At 41.9% G+C, this 18,422-nt stretch overlaps 1 pseudogene; it reads left to right on the plus strand.

Annotated features, from left to right (window-relative positions):
* Nucleotides 1-18,079, plus strand: part of LOC110575830 — a 101,431-nt pseudogene extending 83,352 nt beyond the window's left edge.
* Nucleotides 18,080-18,422: the final 343 nt, after the last annotated feature.

Below are 18,422 nucleotides of genomic sequence, written 5' to 3' on the forward strand. Positions count from 1 at the left end.
AGAACCACCGGGACTCAGGGTCTGGCTACCCTGCCGCTCTGCTGTAGGAGGATTCAGGGCCCACTGCTTATCTCTGCATCTCCAGATTCACTCCTGGCAGGATCAAGAGTGACTCAGTCTTCCTCCATTTATTGTGCGTCTGCTCTGCGCCAGGCACTGTGTGAGACACATACCTCCAGGAGCTCACAGACCAAGGAGAGTAGGAGGAGAGAACACAGACAGCTGCAAAGCCATGTGTGTGCATATAAGAAAGACACCAGGTCCCAGGAGGACACTCAGAGGACACGGGGCCACGTCATCCACACCCTGAACTCGTATTTGGAGCAAGCGTAAGTGTTGAGAATCTCTTCTTGGTGCACAGAGTAGTGTATTAATTAGTGAAATACGTTATTTGACAGGCATAATTAGTACATCTTCTTTTTTTAATATCAATACTGCTAGAAGCAAGGGCAATTCATTTTTTAATGAATTAGTTACAACCACTAAATACATGCACATGGCAAAACATTCAAATACAAATAGATATACAATGAGAAGTCAGTCTCCACATCAGCCTCCAGACCTCAAGTTACCCGCCTCTCAGAAATAATCACTGTTACCAATTACTGGTGCCTCTTTCCAGAAATATCACGAGCTTTATTAATAGACACATTTTTACAAGTGAGAATGCATAGTGCACTCATCTTCACCTTTCCTTCTCCATGTAATGACATATCTTAAGAGTTCAATCTATAAGAGCACATATATCTCTATCCTTTTTAATGGCTGTATAGGATATTACTATATAAATAAAACATAATGAATCAGTCCTCTAAGGATGTTCAATTAGATTGCCTCCAATGATTTAAAGCAGGTCAATGTTTTCTTTCACACTTAAAAGAACAATAAATAAACAGTATTTCATTCTATTGTGGCAGTTAATAAATAAATCACAGGCTTCCAAGATAAACTGATTCTGTTTACAGTCCCTTCTTTTTGTTTATTTTCTGAGGCCATCTTTTTTTTTTTTTTTAAAGATTTTATTTACTTATTTGACAGATAGAGACACAGCGAGATAGGGAACACAAGCAGGGGGAGTGGGAGAGGGAGAAGCAGGTTTCCCGCCGAGCAGGAAGCCCGATGCGGGGCTCGATCCCAGGACCCTGGGACCATGACCTGAGCCGAAGGCAGACGCTTAACGACTGAGCCACGCAGGCGCCCTTCTGAGGCCATCTTTAACATATAAGGCCAATAACCTCAGGTAGCACTGATCTTGTCTAATTTCATATTTTACCTAGAAACCCCATGGGTAAAAAACTAAGAACGTAAGAGGCTCCCTTCCTAAGTACCATGTTGTTACCACAGCAGAAATGCATTATCCACATATACGTGACCACACCACTGACTTACAGTGCCTCTCTAGAGCTAGAACCAGCTCCATTACCTCTTTTAAGAAATTGAGGAAATCAGCCATATCATAAACAACTTTTTCTCATCAAGAATAGAGACATAATTTAAATACATCATAGAGGGGGCGCCTGGGTGGCTCAGTTGGTTAAGCGACTGCCTTCGGCTCAGGTCATGATCCTGGAGTCCCTGGATCGAGTCCCGCATCGGGCTCCCTGCTCGGCAGGGAGCCTGCTTCTCCCTCTGACCCTCCCCCCTCTCATGTGCTCTCTCTCATTCTCTCTCAAATAAATAAATAAAATCTTAAAAAAAAAAAAAAAAAAAACCATCTAAATACATCATAGAGGTTAATTATCTAGGGGGTCTTATACATTCTTCGGGGTCTGTGAATAAAGTGGATTTCAATGTATTTGGCTTCCTTTACAATTCTATGGATTTTAAGTATTAAAACCATCATTCTGAGAAGGATCCATAAACCTCACCAGATTGCCAAAGGGGCCCATGGCACCAAAAAAGGGTGAGACTCTCTACTAGTGAATTCCAGTCAATTGGGGGGTGCCAAGCAAAATCAACTACTTTAAGAAATGCAGCATCTTATCCATTCACTGTTCACACCTCTGAAAATTTCCTGACATATTTCATTAGCAGGAGCTGTTTCTAAATCAGGTAAAAGAGGCTCGATAAACCAAGCTCATTTACTGAGTTCTTGATTTGATAATTTAAGAACATTTCTTGGAAAAATAGCTTTGTCTCAAATGGCATTTGACTCCAAAACAGACCACTGGATGATCAGAATCTCTTGCATCAATTTTATTATCAGATATGTTAATCACTTCTTTAAGAAAAAAAAAAAAAACATTTTCAGCTTTTCTTTTTTCTCCATGCTTCCAATTTTAAAAGGTATGGATTTGTTTGAACACTTGAAGATACTAATTATTTGTTACTCCTTGACCTTTCTATATTCCTGATAAAAATGAGGCAAAATATTCTGTTAATAATAGCATGTCTTTAAAATGCAGTTTAATTGTAGAGAAGAGTTGTATTCGTGCCTTATATGATTGCTCTCACTTGTCACTAAAAGTCATTTTCAATCTCACACATATCTTAACAAATCACATAAGGACAACTGCTTTAGGTGGCTGTGGATGCTGTCTAACTCTGAACCCAAATTCAAGGGCTTCTCTACCATGTTGTCCTCACCACTGAATTCACCAACCACTTAATAATGAGGTGTTTTCATTCACCTGAGGGCGGGTAGATTCATCTCACAACACAGTGATGGAAGGATTAAAATATACAAATGTATAAAGAGATGCAGGATTGAGTCCCTTGTATGGGTCACTGTGAATATTTTAAAAGATGATAGTATTCACCACTATCTGAAATTATCTTAGGTATTTATTTATTTGTTTCCTTGCTCTACACCACTGAAATGTAACCTCTGTGAGAGATGGGATCTTACTGTCTTGCTCATTCACTACTGTGTTGCAAACATCTAAAATACTGCCTAACACCTTTGTTTCTGCAACAAGATGGGTGAAGAAGCCTCTTCTAATACAAATCAATTAAAGAAAGGGATAAAATATATTCTTTAAAAATCTGGCTTAGGGGCGCCTGGGCTCAGTCGGTTAAGCATCTGCCTGCGGCTCAAGTCATGATCCCAGGGTCTGGGATCAAGAGCCCCTGTCAGGCTCCCTGCTCAGCGGGGAGTCTGCTTCTCCCTCTCCTTCTGCCCCGCCCCCCCGCCCCGCTCATGCTCACTCTCTCAAATAAATAAATGAAATCTTTAAAAAAAAATCTGGTTTAACACATGGTTGAGGTTGCAATAAAAGGAAAGGGCTGGAAGCCAGAAACTAGAAGAAAGAGAAATTTTACTGTGTAACGCAAAGCTAGCATTTGGCCCAAGGACATCAGTTGACCCAGGAGCCTGGGTTTTTACAAAGTGCTTTGGTTTGTGGACCTGAGGAAAAAGCCTAGGGCTTGATCGTGGTGATAGACCAGATCGAGTACCCCGTTCCAAAATGCCACATTGCTCAAATGGAAACCAGCTCAGAGAATGAGGCAGGAAAAAAAAAACCAACAAAAAAAAAACCCTGTCCTTTAGAAGGAGACTTATTATCTATCCTGGCCTCAGTGAGGCAGAAAAAAAGTATCTCCTAAGAATCTCTAACCAAAAGCCCACACTCATTCACATATGTGTAGGGCCAGAATTCACGCTACCAGTGTGGCTTGGAAGAATAATAACCACCACCACTGAGCTGAAAATGTGATTAAAATAGCCCTTGGTTGTCATTACACCATGGCTGGAGCAAAATCCAAATCCTTTCTTTCTGAAGAAAGACACCTCAAACACAGGACTCTGATAATTCCCACAGAAAAAGTTTCAAGGAACATGAGCTCACAATTAACAAACAAACAAACAAACAAACAAAAAAACCCACTAGGGATGCCTGGGTGGTTCAGTTGGTTAAGCGTCTGCCTTCGGCTCAGGTCATGATCCCAGGGTCCTGGGATCGAGCCCCACGTCAGGCTCCCAGCTCAGCGGGGAGCCTGCTTCTCCCTCTGCCTGTCGCTCCCCCTGCTTGTGCTCTCTCTCTCTCTGACAAATAAATAAATAAAATCTTAAAAAAAAAAAAACCACTGGGGCGCCTGGGTGGCTCAGATGGTTAAGCATCTGCCTTTGGCTCAGGTCATGATCCCAGCGTCCTGGGATCGAGTCCCGCATCGGGCTCCCTGCTCCTTGGGAGCCTGCTTCTCCCTCTGCCTCTCTCTCTCTCTCTGTCTCTCATGAATAAATAAATAAAATCTTTAAAAAAAAAAAAAACTAAAATCAGAGTAAGCAAGTCACTATGAGTGAGAATTATCAGAAAAGCGGAGATATTGCAATGATCAGATACAGAATATGCCATAATTAAATTTAAAATGTATAAAGAAATAACAGAAGTGATTAAAGATATGATGAAGACAACTGAGTAAGCTATTTTTAAAAAGAGCCAAATAGAACTTCTAAAACAGAAAATATGATAATGAAAACCAAAAAACAGGTAAGTAGCATATTCGACACAGCAAAGACAGAATGTATTAACCTTAAAACAGATTTGAGGAAATTACCTAGAATGCAGCCCGGAAAGGACAGTTAAAATACATTTTAAAAGCTAAGTAATATGAAGGACAAAGTGAGAAGGTTTAATATATGTCAAATCAGATTTCCAGAAAGGAGAAAAATAAGGTGATTGAGATAGAAGTAATATTCAAATAAATAAGGGCTAACAATTTGTTTAATTAATTAAAGACATGAATTCTCAGACTGAATACATTAAATCCCAAGCAGAATAAATAAAAAGAAACCAATATCTAGACATCAAAAATTTCAACACTTAGTGAAATTGAAGAAACCCAAATCACAGAGAAGGGACCAGAGAGATCAGTCAGAGACAGTCAGAGACCAGACAGATCACTGACGAAGACTGAGCTGACGTCTCTGCATCAAGAATGAAAGTAAAATGACATCTTCAAAGAGCTGAGGGAAAATAACTGTCAATCAGGAATAAGCAAAACTAGCTCTCAAAACAAGGGTGAGATAAAGACATTTTCAAGCAAAGAGAAATGGACAGAGGTCATCACTAATATATCCTCACTAAAGGAATTTTAAAAGAATGTATAGCTAACCCTTGTTTTTTGTTTGTTTGTTTTTTACTTTTTTAGAGGTTTTTAGTTTTTTATACTCTTTTTTTTATTATTATGTTATGTTAATCACCATACATTACATCATTAGTTTTTGATGTAGTGTTCCATGATTTATTGTTTGCATATAACACCCAGTGCTCCATTCAGTACATGCCCTCTTTAATACCCATCACCAGGCTAACCCATTCCCCCACCCCCCTCCCCTCTAGAACCCTCAGTTTGTTTCTCAGAGTCCATAGTCTCACATGGTTCGTCTCCCCCTCTGATTTCCCCCCTTCATTCTTCCCTTCCTGCTATCTTCTTCTTCTTCTTTTTTTTTAACATATAATGTATTATTTGTTTCAGAGGTACAGGTCTGTGATTCAACAGTCTTACACAATTCACAGCGCTCACCATAGCACATACTACCCTCAGTTTGTTTCCTGAGATTAAGAATTTCCCATATCAGTGAGATCATATGATACATGTCTTTCTTTGATTGACTTATTTCACTCAGCATAATACCCTCCAGTTCCATCCACATTGTTGCAAATGGCAAGATTTCGTTTCTTTTGATGGCCGCATAATATTCCATTATATATATATATATATACCACATATTCTTTAACCATTCATCTGTCGATGGACCCATCTTGGCTCTTTCCATAGTTTGGCTATTATGGACATTGCTGCTATAAACATCAGGGTGCACGTACCCCTTCGGATCCCTACATTTGTATCTTTGGGGTAAATACCCAGTAGTACAATTGCTGGGTCATATGGTAGCTCTATTTTCAAATTTTTGAGGAACCTCCATACTGTTTTCCAGAGTGGCTGCACCAGCTTGCATTTCCACCAACAGTGTAGGAGGGTTCCCCTTTCTCTACATCCCCACCAACAACTGTCGTTTCCTGACTTGTTAATTTTAGCCATTAAGAATGTATAGTTAACCCTTGAACAATATGGGGGTTTTAGGGATGCTGACCTCCACAGAGTCAAAAATCTCCGTATAATTTTTGACTTCCCAAAAATTTAACTAAAGAGAGCCAGAAACCTCACCAATAACATAGTCAATTAACACGTATTTTGTATGTTATATATATTACATACTGAATTCTTACAATAAAGTAAGCTAAAGAAAATGTTATTAAGAAGATCATAAGGAAGAGGGATGCCTGGGTGACTCAGTTGGTTAAGTGTCTGCCTTCGGCTCAGGTCATGATCCCAGGGTTCTGGGATCCAGCCCCACGTCAGGCTCCCTGATCAGTGGGGAGTCTGCTTCTCCCTCTCTTCTGACCCTCCGCTCTATCCCCATCTCCACCCCTGCTCTTGTGTGCACTCTCTCTTTCTCTCCAATAAAAAAATAGAATCTTAAAAAAACCCCTCAGAACAGGCATACTAAAACAAAAAAGATCATAAGGAAGTGAAAATACATTTACAGCACTGTACTGTATTTATCAAAGAAAATCTATGTTACTGTAAGTAGACCTGCCCAGTTCAAACCCATGGGGTTTTTTTTTGGTTTTTGTTTTTTTTTAAGATTTTTATTTATTTGACAGAGAGAGAAAGACAGCTAGAGAGTAAACACAAGCAGGGGGAGTGGTAGAGGGAGAAGCAGGCTCCTGGCTGAGCAGGGAGCCCGATGTAGGGCTCGATCCCAGGACCCTGGGATCATGACCTGAGCCAAAGGCAGACGCTTAACGACTGAGCCACACAGGCGCCCCTCAAACCCATGTTGTTCAAGGGTCAACTATACTCAGAAAGAAGGATAGTGATTCAGAAGGAAGATCTGAAATGTCAGAAGAAATATTTTAAGCAGTTAAGTGTAAAAGCTTAGAGTTGGCTAAATCTTCTCTCCTTGAGCCCACCTATTGAGTTGGAGACTTGTCCAAACTATGCTAGCTAGAAAGGGGAGGCTAGCTGGGGCTTATTACTCACCAATGGGATAAAATGGACATGACTAACCACGAATTGCCCAACTAAGAAATGTGGGATATAACTTATTCTTTCATTTTCATGCAAAAATTCTCCATAATATAAGAGAATTCTACATGCAAATGAAATCAAACTCTTCGGGGTAAAGACCAAAACTTAAATTTCCAAAGGAATGTTTATTTCACCCAACTGTGAGATTATTATTAGGCCCTCTCTTGTTCAATAATTCCCACCTTCTTTCTGGGACTTATTATCTCACAAATGAATGACACATGGTGATTGGGATTACCCAGGCCCACAAACTAAATCATGAAGATTTTCCTTCTCAGGATTAGAATCCATTTCAGATGGTTGGGAGAGAAACTGGAAGAGTCAGAAATGCAGCCAGTTCAAAGAAAAGGGCTGTGTGGAGATTTTTGTTGTTGTTTTTTTTTTTTTTAGCTCTAAATCACTAACTGACCATAACATGTTCAGAAATGACCAGTTACCAGCATCTGATGGATCTGATAGGTCTGTGCAAAATAAGAATCACCATTTCAAGGAGCCCCAAGGTTACATCTTAAGGGATCCTCAAATCCCTCCACTTTGATCACAAAGATGCTGAGAGAGGCAAAGGGCAACAGAAGAATGCTTCTCACCCCAGAAATGGTGCTTTCAGGAGCCACAGCAAAGTAATGAGTGCCTTCCAACTAAAAGTGGTGACCCATACACCTGGGTCTCTGAGTGAAGTTTCTGGAACTGAATCCAGATAAAATAAGGATTAGGAGATAAGAAGCTGGGATAAAACCCAGGAATGGGACCTTAAGTCTGTGCCTAAACTGGTGGCCAGCTTGACTGTTGCCAGTTGGCTTAGTAAAGCCAGTGGAATCGGTAACCACCAGCTTAACTGATCTTCCCTCCAGAAATGACCAGGAATTTGACTTAACTAACCAAATTCTACTATCTCTCTTGAAATAGTGTAGTCCTTCTAAAATGGTCCATGTGAACCAAATCTCTGTCCAAAAAAAAAAAAATCAAGAAAGGAAAAAAGATCTGTACAGTTGGACACCAACAGTGGAAAATCAGGGACAGGGACAGCGCAGGAGACAGTGGCCTGGACGGGGCTAAAGAGGGGCAAGCAGGTGGCAGGGGGCCAGCTGGACATGCCGGGTTCAGACAAGGAATCCACGATGCAAAGCAGGACCAGGAAAGAGGCCCCTTTATCCAGTCTGGGCATATCCACAGAAGGTCGGGGACGGATGCTCTGTAATACAGTCAGATCTGGTGACTATAGGTGTGGGAGCTAGGTGGGAAAGAGCAGGCAGGTGAAGGTCTTTACAACAAGCAGCTCAAGGCCAGTCAAGGCAGGCCTTACTGTAGGAGGTGGGAAGATTTGTAGGAGTTCTTTATCAGGGGCTTACTACATGGCACGCATGGACAAGCACTTCTCCTCCTTACAACCACCCTGTGAGGTACAAAGTATAATTCCCATTTTACAAAGGAGGAAAGGTTCAGAGAGGTGATGCAGGGTGTCTCCTTGGTAAGTGGCAGAGTCACGATTAAAACCCAGAACGGTCTGGCTTCAATGCCAACAGTTGCTATGACCCCATACCTCCTGGTCCAGGGCCCTTCAATCTCCTTCAGTACTGCATCCCTGTGATCATGCTGCTTCAATACGTGCCCTTTTCTCTTCCATCATCTCTTAACTCATTTATTCTTTTTTAATCTTGGCTAAGAGGAGGTAAAAGCCTTTTCTCCATTCACATCCATGAAAGACCATCACCCCAGAGTAAATCCACTTAAGTCAAGCTAATCCATTTTTTAAAGAATGTGCATATATAAGAGTGCTCTAAAAAGTCTGAAGTGCTTTAGCAATGGAAGGTAGTGTTATTAAAACAATTACTATACTCATGTACGTAGGCCAACTCATTGGAGACTCTTCTAGTACTGGAATACAAGGGACACAAGTTATAATGCTGACAAGGTGCGACAGCTAAAACTACTGCACAGAGTGCTTGAGTCAACAATTCAGGTGTAGAACTGAAAGTTAACCTCTTTCCTTTCATATGTGAAATGTCCAAGATGCAGAGGATGCCCCATGTGGGAGCTGAAGGACTCCAGGGAGCTGGGCCAGGTGTTAGGAGACCTGGGTTCAAATCCCAGTTCTGCCTCTACCTGGTTGGCTGGACACTGAGGCTAGACACCGGACTCCGCTTCCCTCCCCTCTCGTCCTTCCTCCCCCATCTCAGTCACCTCCCCTGAAAGGTAGTTTGCTGTACCAATTAGGAGTGAGCATGTGGGGAGCCAGACTGCCTGCATTTGTGTTCTGCCTCCACTCTGACCAGTTGTAACGTTGGACAAGTTACCCAACCATTCTCTACATCTGTGTCCTCGTCTCTGCAACGGATAAAAACAGTACCTACCTGCAACAGTTAATTTTATGTGTCAACTTGATTGGGCCACAGGGTGCCCAGATATTTGACTCGACATTATTCTGGGTGTGTCTGTGACAGTGTTCCTGGATGAGATTAACACTTGAATCATTAGACTGAATAAAGAAGATTGCCCTCCCCAAGGTGGGTGGGCTTCATTCTCTCTGTTGAAGGTTTGAATAAAATAAAAGGCTGAGTAAGAAAGAAGTCACTCTCTGCCTGACTGCATTCGGGCTGGGACACTCGTCTTCTGCCTTTTCACTCAGACTCGGATGGGACCTGAACCATCAGCTCTCCTGGGTCTCCAGCTTGCCAACTGCAGATTCTGGACTATTCAGCCACCATAAGCAAATGAGCCATTTCCTTATCATAAATCTCTAGATATTGATAGGTGTAAGTGTAGGTAAGATATAGGAAGATGCATACACATGTATGCATCCTATTGGTTTTGTCTCTCTGGAGAACCCAGACTACAAGACTTCCAAGTTACTTAAGAATTAAATGAGACTGTACTCTTTGGACAAAACCTAGCACATCATATGACCTCAATAAATATTATATTTGACCACTAGACATTGAACATCCCAGTCCTGTGAGTCTAATTAAAAGAACCATAAAATGTGTAGAAACAAAATGGTTTTTCAAAAGCTACAGAACTATACAAATTTAGGTCACTTCACCTGCATCCACAAGTTTCTTCATTTTCTTTTCTGAAATATATGTGTGATTTACAGAGACACCATAACTATGGTGATGTCTATGAAAACACTCCCCCCCACCCCAAACAAACAAACAACAATAACAAAAAACAACCCTGATGCCAGGGTTTAAATTACATCCCCATTTGCTTCCTCACCTAAAGAAATTTTACTGCCTCTTCCAAAAGCAAGTGTCCATCCCATCCCTATTCAGGTGGCCTTTGAATCTTCTGAACTTAATTAGAGCAAGTCAAGACACTAATCCTCAGACATTCACACGCGGGGTTAATTAACCAGATACAGCGCAACTCTTGCCATGCAAATCAGAGCACGCCCTGGAAAGGCTAAAAGGAAAAGGAACATCATTCTATGCGTAAGAAAGCAAGATGAAATACACAAATCTTGGGCTTTTCCAAGTAACCTTTTATTTTTCCAATTTCCAGAAATCACACTGTTCTTCTTTTGGCCATTTCTAGGAAATAAAATATCAAGCCACAATTTACATTGCAGGCTGACTTCATTCCTTCTATCTTTTCAAAATCAAAAGATGACATGGACACTTCATCAGAGCAACTTTCTTCTGAGAATGCCGATCGCACGTTATACATTATATGTGGCTTTATTATACATTACACATTATAGTGGCTTTATTTTACATTATAGTGGCTTTCAAATTAAATGCTCAAATGGGATCTTTTTTGTTGAAATCTATTTAACCACAAACTATTCGAATAACTGAAGACTCTTTCCAAGAATGCCCGTGTTATTGTGAGCTGAGATCATGGAAACAGGAGGAAAAGTACTTTGATTTCCATTCAGAACATATTCACACCTATTTTCAAAGACATCATTGAAGCTGAGCCCTGATTATAAGTCACCATGAGGCAGGGTCAAGTGAAGAAGATTTCCCTGGTGCTACTTCAAAGGTTCATTCAACAAATATTAATTGGCCACCTCTTACGTGAGTGGCATGGTGCTAGGTGTTTGGGTCTACAATGGCAAACAAAACACAAAGAGCCTCTGCCCTCCCAGAGCTGCTTCTGACAGAGTCAAAGTAAGTCTGGTCCTAGAACATGACGGAGGCCACCTAAGTGACCCAACAGGATGCTGACCTCCCAAAGGGCACAGCAGGGATCATCCGGGGAATTGAGACAAAAGCAGAGAAAGAGTAGGCCTAAGTGGTTGCAACAGCTCTAGGAGAAACTACTTCCAAGTTATACCACACTTTGCTTATAAGCATGGAACTGTGCAGAAATACTCAAATGTAAAACCACTTTTCAAAATCAAAGAAGAAATAACTGGCCAGATTTTACCTAATGAGTTATCCAAGCATACCCTCAGGATAAATTCAGGCCTTTTGGATGTACATTTTCCTATATGCTGAAATGCTTTATTAGTCAAGGGTAAGAGACTCAGGTTATATAACATTCACCACTCCCATCACCCTAAATATGACTTTCAATTAAAATACAAATAAAAGTCTGTTCCAGCACTTCCCAAAAATATTTTGTGAAAAATAGGCCCTATGGGTTTAAAAAAAAAGGGGGGTGAGGGAATACTGCAAAAATATCCTCTTCTTAGAGATTTATAATGGACATTTACATATTACAAAGTAGAAAAACCTCAAGTATCCGTGTTTTTGTATCAGGTATAGTTGTAAACAATGGGACTAAAGCAGTAAACAAAAAAACAAAATCCCTGCTTTCATGAAGCTGATATTTTAACAGGGGAAACCAAGCAATAAATAAGTGCTAAGGGAAAAAATAAAGCAGAGGAAGGGAGATCAGAAGAGGGAAGAGGACGTTATTATTTTATATAAGGTAATCAACAGAGACTTCACTGACGAAGGGACATTTGGGCAAAGTTAGTGAGAAAGCCATGTGGCTTTCAGGAGGAAGAGCATTCCAGGCAGAGGAAGCAATATGTGCAAAGGCCCGGAGGCAGGTGTGTGTTCAGCAGGTTTGAGGCACAGCAAAGACGCCAGCATTGGCTGGAGTGGTGTGAGCAAGGTGGGGAGTGATAGACGAGATGGAAGAGGAAGCCAGGGCTAATTAAATCATATAGAGATTTTGGCTCAAACTTGGAGTAAAACAAGGTGCAATTGGAGGCTTCAGAGCAGAGCTATAACATGAGATCTGACTCACAATTTAAGAGGATCTCTCTGGTTGCTATGTTTCATGCAGTCTAGATGGTGGCATCTAGTCCTCTTCCCTCTTCTGATCTCTCTTCCTCTGCTTTATTTTTTCCCTTAGCACTTATTTATTGCTTGGTTTCCCCTATTAAAATATCAACTTCATGAAAGCAGGGATTTTGTTTTTTTGTTTACTGCTTTAGTCCCATTGTTTACAACTAAACTTGTAGGGTACTTCAAAATTCCAGCTGAAAAATGATGGTGGTTTGGAACAGGGTAAATACAGTGAAGGCTGTGAGACATGATCAAGGTCTAGATATATTATGGAGATAAAGCCAGGTGGAGGAGGTAAAAGAAAGGTCAAGGACAACTCCAGGATTTCTGGACAGCTGGAAGGATGGAGTCACCCAGGAAAGTGGAGATAGAAAGACAAGAGGTGTGAAAGCTGAGCTGTGAGGAAGTTTAAGGCTTAGAGGTCATGAAGATGAGGAGGGACCAGCAAAGAACACTGAGAAGAACTAAGAAAGAATGGGATCTGGGAAGCCAAGTGAAGAAAGCATCTCAGAAAGGAAGGAGTGATCCTCCCTTAAATGTTGCTGTGAGGAAAATAAAATGAGGACTGAGAATGGACCACTGGGTTTGACCAAATGGGAGGCCATTGGCGATCTTGATAAAAGTAACTTTGTGGAATGATAAGGACAAAAGCCTGATTAAAGTGGATTCAGGGGTGCCTGGGTGGCTCAGTTGGTTAAGCGACTGCCTTCGGCTCAGGTCATGATCCTGGAGTCCCGGGATCGAGTCCCACATCGGGCTCCCTGCTCAGCAGGGGGTCTGCTTCTCCCTCTGCCCTCTTCCCTCTCGTGCTCTCTGTCTCTCATTCTCTCTCTCTCAAATAAATAAATAAATAAATCTTTAAAAAAAAAAAAAAGTGGATTCAAGAGAGAATGGGAAACTCAACAACAACAACAAACAACCCAATGAAAAAATGGGCAAAGGACTTGAAAAGACTTTTCTCCAAAGATACAGAAAATGGCCAACAAGCACATGAAAAGATATTCAATGTCATTAGCCATTAGGGAAATGCAAATTGAAACCATAATGAGAAAAAAAAAAAACATAATGAGATACCACTTCATATCTACTAGGGTGGCTATGGGAAGAAAACCAGGAAATATCCAATATTGATACGGATGTAAGGAAACTGAAATGCTTCTACATTGCTGGCAATAATGTAAAATGGTCCGGTTACTTGGCCCAAGCCACCAAACAGTTCAGCGGTGACTCAAAAACTAAAACACAGAACTACCATATGATCCAGCAATTCCACTCCTAGGGATATGCCCCAAAGTACAGAAAACAGATACTCAGAAAAATACTTGTACATGAATGTTCACAGCAGCACTATTCACAATAGCCAAAAGGTAGAAACAACCCAAATGTCCATCCATGAATGAATAAACAAAATGTGCCATATATATATACAATGGGATCTTACGAAGCAATAAAAGGTAAAGAAATTCTGACACATGTCACAACATGGATGAACCTTGAAAACATTATGTAAGCGAAAGAAGGTCAACATATTGTATGAGCCCATTTTATAAAATATACAAAATAGGTAAATCCATAGACAGAAAACAGATTGGTGGTTGCCAGAGGCTAGGGCGAGGGGAGGACAGAGGGGGAGCACGTAACCAGCAAGGGGAGGGGGGCACTTTGGGAATGACAAGAAGGCTCTGGAACTAGATGGAGCTGGTAACTGTACAACACCGTGGATGTACTAAATGCTACTGAATTGTACGTGTTAACATATTAAAGTGGTTAGTTTTATGTTAAGTGAATTTTACCTCAATTTTTAAAAAAGAGCAAGAAAGGGACCATAAGGAATTGGAGACAGTCTGAAAGAAGACTCTTCCAAGGAGGCTGGATGGAGAGGGGATGAGGTTCAGAGCAGCAGCTGAGGGGGGATGTGTGGTCAACGTGGGGCTTCTCTAACATGGAAGATAGAGCACATGCCCGTCTGCATCGGGAGAGAGGGGCCCGGAGGGAGAACTGCTGGTAGGAGGGCCTCAATCTCGTGCACAAGAGTCAAGAGTGCGCCATCCTTACCAAGAGAGGAGGCAGGATTCGGGCAGCTTGGTCATGGCAGCCGTGGGGGCTTGCAGAAATTCTCTGTTGGAATAGGGTTTTGTTTTTCTTTCTTAGGAGATGTGGGGATGTTATGAGTGGGGAGAAGGTGTGAAGCAGTTATCCCAGAGAGTGGATGCATGTCCGGATAAGGCAAGAGGGCAGCACTGCTAGGCAGCTTGAACAGCCCATTTAAGGTTACTAGGAATAAACCAGTGGGACTAGTCAGCCCGGTTGTGTGGTTTTCTCCAAATGCATTCAGCTGCCTGGGGAAAGATGGAAAGCTATTTAATTTATTTATCCCTAAGTTCCCCCAAAGATATCTGACCATAGAAGCCTATCAATAGCCCCCAAAGAGCCTACATAAAAGTCTAGTCAACACACAGATAACAGAGGATAGGAAAATAGCAGTACCCCTAAATCCTCTTTTCTATGCAGTGCAAGCATACATGATAAGGGGGGGGCAGGTCTGGAGGCCCAGCAGGGGCACGCAGGCATTCTTGGACTGGCCAGAAGGGCCCCTGTGAGGGAGAGCAGAATGGTTCAGCTGTCAGAGTCTGAGCTTTGGAGTTAGATTTCCACTCCAGCTGAGTGATCTTGGGCAAATGAGTCTCTCTGAGACGTATCATAAAATGGGGGAGCTATCACCTGCCTTTCAAGGATGTTTTAAGGATTGATGATAAGCACTTAGCACTCAAGTTTCAAGCATATAACAGACATCCAATCGAAGGAGGTAACTATCATTATTAGCCAGTCAGATCTGCCAGATCAACCCGATGAAAGATGATACCACCAACACACCGTCAACCCGGGGGGCCCAACCACCTGTGTACTTGGATGGTCTTGGGGAACCTAAAAGAGTTAACACAACTCCCTCTCAATTTACAGTGAGGAACTTCACCAGTCCAGAGAGATCTTGACTGCTTTAGCTCAAGAGTAGATTGGTGTTTCTAGCTCCTAAGTTAATGTGCAGAAAAGAAGCATCCTCCACTTCCTATAAAACAGTAAACTTCACAAAAGCTGCCATGCATCCCAGTATCGTGTTTTTAACTTTTGAAAGAATTTTAGACTTACAGAACATCACAAAAACAGTACAGAGAGTTCAGTACCCTTCAGCCAGCTTCCTCCAGTGTTAATATCTCACATGGCCATGATACAACTGCCCAAACCAGGAAAATAACTCTGATAAATTACTATTAACGACTTGACAGACGTTATTTGAATGCTGCTAGCTTTGCCTCTAAAGTTCTTTTTCTCATGCAGGATCCAATCCTGGATCCCACGCTGCATTTAATTCTCAAGTCTTGTTAGCCTCTGCCAACCTGTGACAGTTCCTCGGTCTTTGTCTTTCACAGCCTTGACATCTGCCAAGAGAGCTGGTCAGGTCTTTTGCAGAATGTCCCTTGATTTGGGTGTGTCTGATGTTTTCTCATGATAAAGCGAGATTGGGCATTTTGAGTAAGAAACCCCCAGAGAGGATGTTTTGCCCTTCTCAGTGCATCACAACATGGGGCACATCACAAAAGAGTTGATACATCCCCTTCCTGGTGCTATCACCCTTGATCTTTTGGCGAAGGTGGTGTTTGCCCTGTTTCTGCACCCCTATCATATTTGATACAGCGTAAAACAGAATCCCAGCCTTTCTCCTGGTCATAATAGAAGTAAGTAGATGTTTCCATTCACATTCCAGCATCTGTACACCAATAAATGTAACTGTACTCAGCACCCAAAGGGTTTACTTTTATTTCTTTCTTTTGGTTATATTGTAGGTTATTTTATCCCCAAATATGTTTAAAAGAGGAGAAGAAGAGATTTAGTTACACCCCCCAGTCATACCCAGAATCCCTTCACAACCGAAGTGCCCCCAAGTCCCACATGAGAATTCAGGTACCAAAAGTATCAATAACAAAGATCATCAACCCCATGATGAGCACCACATTCAAGGTTCTTTACATACATCATCTCTACTCTCAGAATTCTGAGGATATATGTTATTAGCTGCATTTGAGGAAACGAGGAAAGCTCAGAGAGTTTAAGTACTTTAACTCATATTCAAGCCTAATATAGTAGAGCAGGACCCCGACTCGATCTGATGCTCAGCCTCCTGACACAACACCTGCTATAATATTAAGTCTGAATAGTGTGGGAGGAGAATAGCTTCCCTAGGGCCCAGCCCCCCAAATGCTAACAAAAAGTATAATCCAATCATAATGACAACTACTCTTTCTGAGGTGTGGACATGGTCTTACCCTGGATATTCTCTTTTATAATTTCACAACAGCTATGAGATGGGTAGTATGCACCCCATTTCACAGAGGTCAGAAAGAGCAAATAACATGACCAAGATTCAAAACCAAAACCCTAACTTAAATCTGGTCATGCCTCTAATTTACAGAAAATATGCCACAAAGATATAATCAGCAAAATCCAAACAGACAAATTCCAGAAGCAAACAACCTGTTTTTTTTTTTTTTCCTTGCACTTTTATATGATAAAGAGAAAGAGAGAGAGAGAGATAAGGGAGAACCTATAGATTAAAAGATCCTTAAAAGACATTTTTACAAATAGCAGATTGGGGCTTACTGGATCCTATTTCAAATAAACTATAAAAGAAAATAGAAAATTTATAACAGTGGATTCTATTGATACTAAGAATTATTAATTTGTTCAGATGTGATCATGATAGTTTAGTTGTGTTTTTAAAACGTCTTTATCTGCTTTCCTTTTGGCGGCAAGACAACGGTGCAAATTTCCAAGAAGAGGAAGTCTGTCGCTAATGCCATCTTCAGAGCTGAACAGAATGATTTTCTCACTCAGGAGCTGGCTGACGATGGTTACTCCAGAGTTGAGGTCCAAGTTACACCAACCAAGACAGAAATCATTATCTTGGCCGCCAGGACACAGAATGTTCTTGGTGAGAAGGACTGGTGTATCTGGGAATCAACTGCTGTGGTTCAGAAGAGGTTTGGCTTCCCTGGGGGCACCGCAGAGCTCCATGCTGAAAAGGAGGCCACAAGAGGTCTGTGCGCTATGGTCCAGGCTGAGTCTCTGTGTTAAAACTCCTAGGAGGCCTTGGGGCACCTGGGTGGCTCAGATGGTTGAGCGTCTGCCTTCGGCTCAGGTCAAGATCCCAGGGTCCTGGGATCGAGTCCCACATCGGGCTCCCTGCTGGGCGGGGAGCCTGCTTCTCCCTCTGCCTCTGCCTCTCTCTCTCTCTCTCTCTGACTCTCATGAATAAATAAATAAAACATTTAAAAAAAACCTCCTAGGAGGCCTTGCCGTGTGGGGGGCCTGCAGTTCAGCATGGAGAGTGGGGCCAAAGCTCTGAGGTCACGGTGTCCAGGAAACTCCAAGGACAGAGGGCTACATTCATGAAGTTTGTGGATGACTTGCTGATTCACAGTGGGGACCCTGTGACCTACTGTGTTGACACTACTGTGTACCGTGTGCGGCTCAGACAGGGTATGCTGGGCATCAAAGTGAAGATCGTGCTTTCCTGGGACCCAAGTGCTAAGACTGGCCCTGAGAAGTCCCGGCCTGATCACATGACAATTATGGACCCCGAGGATGAGATACTGCCCACCACCGCCATCCTGGAACAGAAGGGTGGTAACCCAGGGCCCCTGCCATACCATAGCCAGCACCCACAGTATAACAGGGTCTCCTTGGCAGCTGGATCTGGAGTCTGGATTTGCTCTGTAAAAACCTTTAATAAAAATCTTTGAAAAAGAAAAAAATAAAAAATTTAAAAATTAAAATATAAAGGGCGCCTGGGTGGCTCAGTCGGTTAAGTGTCTGACTCTTGATTTCAGCTCAGGTTTCCATCTCAGGATCGTGAGTTCAAGCCCAGCACTGGGCTCCACGATGGGCATGGAGCCTACTTAAATAAATAAATAAATAAATAGTCCTTATCTTTTCAGAGATTCGTATTGAAATATCTACAAATGAGGGGCGCCTGGGTGGCTCAGCTGGTTGAGCGTCTGACTCTTGATTTTGGCTCAGGTCGTGAGCTCAGAATCATGAGATCAAACCCTGCATAGTTGGGCTCCATGTTCAGCAGGGAGTCTG

The sequence above is a fragment of the Neomonachus schauinslandi genome, chromosome 11 (assembly GCF_002201575.2).
Source record: "Neomonachus schauinslandi chromosome 11, ASM220157v2, whole genome shotgun sequence".
In the NCBI taxonomy this organism is placed as follows: Eukaryota; Metazoa; Chordata; class Mammalia; order Carnivora; family Phocidae; genus Neomonachus; species Neomonachus schauinslandi.